General features: G+C 31.8%; 1 protein-coding gene across 1 annotated transcript in view; it reads right to left on the reverse strand.

The window, feature by feature from the left end:
* Positions 1-799, reverse strand: part of LOC123709843 (semaphorin-5B) — a 45937-nt gene extending 45138 nt beyond the window's left edge. The window contains exon 1 of the mRNA XM_045661420.1: positions 444-799. The gene's annotated coding sequence lies outside the window, so the exon portion shown is untranslated. The remainder of the gene's footprint in view (positions 1-443) is intronic.
* Between the last annotated feature and the right edge of the window lie 5201 nt (positions 800-6000).

Consider the following 6000-nt stretch of genomic DNA (forward strand, 5'->3'; position numbering starts at 1 on the left):
ACTAATTTTCTTTGGGTTCTCAAGTTGGGGCCCCTTGATAGAATTTGCTACTGGCCCCGCGCTAGCTTATTCCCGCCTGCATAAGAAATTACTCAAATAACTATTTTAGAATTTATTTTGTCAGTCAACCTCATTGCTTAATTTGCATTATTACTGAGTAGATTGAAATGTTTTTAAACAGGAATATGCAATCGAGCTACCGACAAATTCTCAAACTACTTTAAAAACATTCGACTCTAAAATATGTTTAGTTTAAATCATATTTTACATTTTAGTAGGTAGGTTGTTACTTTATTGCCACCCACAAAAAGATTATATGTACAAAAGTGCAGTTTTAATATACCTATGTCATAGCAAGATCGGAGGATCCAAAAAGCACATCTGCGATGCCCATTTGTGAAAAAACTCGCTGTTACGAAACAAAACACGAAACTTTTTCTTACCATAAACGTTATGTGGGTCGAAATTCAACTCGTAATTCGCAATTCACCGCCCATTCTCCTTTACAAGTTTAGCATATTGTTTAATTCATCACATTTATGTTCCAATCACAGTATTCGGCACAAATTATTAGGCAAATTGGGCAATAATTGGTCTCAACTCCTCAACTTAGGTCACTTTTCACACCGCGATTTATAACTAAAACTTTTTCCGAAGTTCAAAAACTAGTAGAGAATAACCACTAAAGTTCACAAAATAATAACAGAACAGGTAAGCGTACGAGCGGTCGGAAGGACAAAATAAAAAAAAAACAATATAAAAGTAACAACCCGTGAGCAGACCAAACACTCCACAAGGCACGAACTAACACGCAACAGTGTGCGTAAATGAATACGCGTAATCCGACCGCCGACGCGCGGTACGATCGTTGGTTGGTAGAGATTTTAACGCTCTTCTCGGAACGCTATAATGTTGCTAGTACTTTAAAAAATTTCAACCTGTGACTTAGTAGTTTAGCAAGATTTTCCTAAGCCTAGATTATTGTTATTATATGTTACTTAATAAAATAAAATCAATTCTGATTTATTGTATTATTTACAAGAGCTTATAATTTAATAAATTAATATAATATTTTAATATCAATTTCTCGGCATATAAATAAATAACAGTAACAATATGCGCAACTTTATATGGTTATCTGATTAATTTTCCATTATATTCTGCATTCAAGAAATTATTTTTAACCTCAATTAAGGAAGTTATAATAAACTGGCAACTTTATCGTCAATGTCATACCCCGCCAAAAGTCAAACATGTTTCCGAAGGCGCACGAAGATATCCGATGACTACACGCACACAGCGACGTGTGCTTGATTGCCGCCCGCGCTCAACGTCCTTGCGGCCAGCGACCGCTAAGCTCACCTCATGGCTCTTACTACCGTTTTCTTTATCAAAAGATAAGATGAAAAGAAAGTTTTGTATATATCCAACGCACGCTGACCAATACTTTGTTGTCAGATAACCACAAGCTAACCTGCAATGAAAGAGAATTGTTAATTTTTATAATCATTTTGCTTAATTATTTTATTTAGAAGTCGTGATTGTCTGATACTATCGGCTATCAACGATCTCAGAGGTGAATTCGTAATGGTTTCATTATGAAATAACAAATCGTTTCACGTTCGTACCGTAGTTAACTATTGTTGATATTTGACATAAATAGGCTAATCAGATTGTTTGAGATATTAACTGAATCCATTCCAACATCTTACAGAAAAATCTAAATTAATTCGTATGTATAAATACCATAATAATAAATAATAGCTTTAATACGATGCGATCTAAACAAAGCATAGATACTAAATAAAGCGTTCTGTTATTATAAATGTCAATAGTCAACACGTTTGCCAATTTGCATTTAAAAATTATGCTACTTAACTGGTCTTAAGCCTAAGAAACACATAAAGTAATATGACATTAAACTATGATGCAGCTGACATAGATAAAAATATCTAGCCCTTATGCACCTTACTATTCTATAAACGTCAAGCGAATTATTTCCTAAAAGAGGTCTTCGATTTAAAAAAAACCGTTTTATTTATTTATATTTCCATTTTCGAATATCTTCCGCCTCTTTACACGCAGCTTTTTCGGTGTAAAAGCCTTTCATATAAGCGTAAACACAATGTGCCAGACATAAAAAACTATGCATAATTGTAGTTTTAATATTTTTTGTAGTTTTTATCAATTATGTGTGGGATTGATACCCACTATTTAATATGATCTACTCTTAGACTTATGATAGAACAATGTTTTTTTTTTCTCAGACGCCATGTTAAAATTCCAGTACGATAAATACATTTATATAAGTTTTTTACTATAACAGATAAACTGAACCCTAGAAATAAAAGAAGATACTAAATGTTATCTAAATTCTTCGAAGCAAGGTGCTACAAATGTCATACATTTTCGAGTGTTCATACATTTGATTAAAAACAATTTAATTAACTTGTACAAAACCTGTCTTAGCGTAAACGGTGTCAGTACATGCTAATATGGAATTTTTTAATTTAGCAAGTAATTCGATTCGCCTAAGTACTTTATACCATGTAACCGTATGGCATATATTAAGAGAGAGTACATCGCTTAATTAAACGCATACTGACTATTTGAATATAATATTTGTACTTTTCAATCTTAGGAGTGTTTGGAGACTGATTGTTAAACCAGTGATTATTACACAGTTTTGAAAAAGAGATTTTCTAAACTCATATGTTGTTCTTCACGATTTCATTCTCGTATTGTGCGTACTTGAAGAGCTCCAGTGAATTTGTATGGACATAACAATTTATAGAACTAATTGTCTAAACTCATATATACTAAAATCATATATACGTGACTAGCTGTGCTATATGTTTCCACAGACTTTAATTCGGTCACCACGATGTTCTAGCTTTTCTCGGTAAATAGATTTTAATGCAAAAAGAATAATTTTTGTCAAACACATAATGTTATGGACTGTTTAGTTGATATTAATGTCGTCAAAAAAAACTGTAGTACGTGACTTTCTTCTATTGTCTTTCTTCAATAGCTTCCGCAGCGTACGCGATTTAGGAAATTTTATTGCTTTTTTTCACACCTTGGGTTACAAGATCGTAATTTCATGCAGATCATTTTCAAATATTTTAAAGTCATCAGGTCCTAGTGGTTAAATAATTTTACACATCAGTCCTATACTTTTGGAACCAATTCAATGCAAAACAATCCAATATTTCCTCCTTATGAATAACTTTTGAATGTAATTAGCGCGTAATAATCAACCGTCTATGCAAAAGATACCTTCTATGCCGAAAAAAATGTTTTGTCCGTAATAGAATCCAGGAGAACTCAGCTGTACTAAACGTTACTACATCACGAAACAACCTTCACAATAAACAATTAACATAATCTGTAGCAGTATCATCTATCGTATAGAAGATATAACAAAACGATTCTACGAAAATACAGATTATGAAACGTATCGTTCCTTACTATCACTTTCAACTATCTGTGTATATATACTGGTAAAACTTCTCTCCAAAGGATAAAAAAATTGTCCTCCGTGACTCACATGAATGCAAAAGCGAATATTATTAAACAAGTGGTAACGGCAAACCGAAAAGATGTTTTTACTTTCTTTACCGGTTTCTTATCTCTGTCACAATCACATCTCTGTAAGATCTATGACAACATCCATAGATTATGTAATAAAAAATATTATAACTGTTAACTATAACTCTTTATTATAAAGACAACGATTCACGGTGTAATTGTTCTCGGTTGAAATGTATAAAGGGATTTTCAGTATTTAAATACACCTATCATCAATAAAACAGGGGCAAAAAAGGTGCTCACTCCATACCCCATACATTTCGTACCATTTAAATAAATTTCTGTTCCACATAACATTATCTGTCTGTATTACAGTAGAAAATCGGATCTTTTTGTATCTATGTAGTAGATATTATACCCAAGTTTATATTTCTCGGAAATCAGTATTATGAGAACTAGATTACCTGCATTATTTATAATCCGTAAGCGATATTTAATATCGTATGTTGAATAAATAAACACATAACACAACAGTGCTTCTATAATTCATATTGAAAAGTACTAAGCTGAAAAACATTCATAGTAGATATATTCTTTATTTAATAGAGGTTTTTATTTTATATTGAAAGGCTTATAATATTAATGTGTTGAATAATCACGAAGCCATTGTAATCTAAAATTATTGCTAGTCTTAATACTAATTAGCAACAAAGAATTGTTTAATAAACAGAACCTTGATTTACCATGCTCGTAGTTTTTATTATGCCTCTCGCAAAAAGCTTAAAAATGTGGAGCTTTCTATAAACAAACTTGATATTTTCAAAATTGATAACCTAGGAATTTCACCACCGGCGAGGTCAGAGCATGTTGAGACTCGTGCTAACAATCTGTATTTACAGCCGTATGACGTTTAATAACAAGGTCCTGGGAACATGCCATTGTTACTAGCGACCTGAACATGGGGGCTAAACTTAAGGGCTTTTGTTACAGAGCTTTTTGTTATAATTCTCTTACGTGCTTTAATATAAGTGACCTTCACTTTAACCTTACTTTTAACAAACTCTAGATGACAAAGAAGGGTCTTTTTAAAAATAGTCATACAGTCATACAGTACCTAACGTTTGTAAAATCATAAATGCAATATTACATAATTAATAATGCTACAGGCCTTAATGATAAATAAATTGATCAACAATATTGTGTATTGTACACAATAATCTTGACATTCCAAGAAGGTTTATGTTTGCCTTTAGTCCATTGTTTTAAATACGCCCATATAGAACACAGAAATAAGAATATAAATATAGATGTTTTACTAAAATTGGATTGGAAAGGACTCGTTTCTATCAAGCTGTTTTTATAAGTTTTTATTCTAATTTTATTTTTAATTATTCGGCGCCTCATCATGGCCATTTAGTGATCTTGAAACAGTCCCTCTCCAAGGGTCCGCTACACATTAATGTACTTTTATTATTCACACCTTTAACCCTATGTTTTTAAAAAATAGTATTACAGCGTCCTTTGTCCCCGTTTATGAAATATTTAGGTTTTTAATATCATTGACATTTTGAACACACTATTATTTTTAAATGTGTGTGTCTGTTTCAAGCATCTTACGTATATAATAAGCCTTAAAGAAAGCTAGCTCTAGGCTGAGCCTAGTAACAAACCATATTCTATAACGGAACTTCACATAGGCTGTCACTTATCGTCCGATGGCCGACTTGCTGTACTCGGTTTAATAAACAACGATACAAGAAATACTAATTGTTGGATAAAGGGACCCTTTGTTGTAACTCCTATATCTTCAAAAGTCCCTCAAATATACAAAGTTCTTTTTAAATAAATTTAGCTTGACTACGACACTGGTTAGATGTTTACTTGTGTTGAAATACTGTTCATATACTTAAAATTGTATAATAAGAATAAACAATTATGTCTTTTATACAATGTGCCCGCATTCTTTTATACCCCTCGCAGATTCACTTTTCTTTTGTTTATTTTTTTGTAGAGTAATTAAGCACTATTTACTGTGTACCACCGAAGAATTATATTTGACAATTAAAAAGTGTAGCAATGAATGAATAATGATAATAATAATGAATTAGGTTACAAAGTATATGTATATTTTTATTAATACATATTTTAGAAATAGTTTACACGTTATTCTAAACACTCTTAGAATAGTGCATGCATTCTAGAAAAGTTTCACTAATAACGAAGAAGAAAATTATAGCAACAGATGGTTAAGATAAGTAAATACTACAAAAATACTTGTTATTACAACAATGACGCAATATATTAAAAATGCTACTTACAGCCACGAGTAATTTTACAGAGTAGTGAAATATTTGTTTTTAAATAACTGATATCAGAGTTCTATATAGTACAGAAACCGGCAAACTTCTTGAAGAAATGTCCTGCCTGCGCTGAAGCAATTTTTAAGTATCACTGGGGGAGGGGGAGGGA

The sequence above is a fragment of the Pieris brassicae genome, chromosome 5, assembly GCF_905147105.1.
Source record: "Pieris brassicae chromosome 5, ilPieBrab1.1, whole genome shotgun sequence".
NCBI classification, from domain to species: domain Eukaryota; kingdom Metazoa; phylum Arthropoda; class Insecta; order Lepidoptera; family Pieridae; genus Pieris; species Pieris brassicae.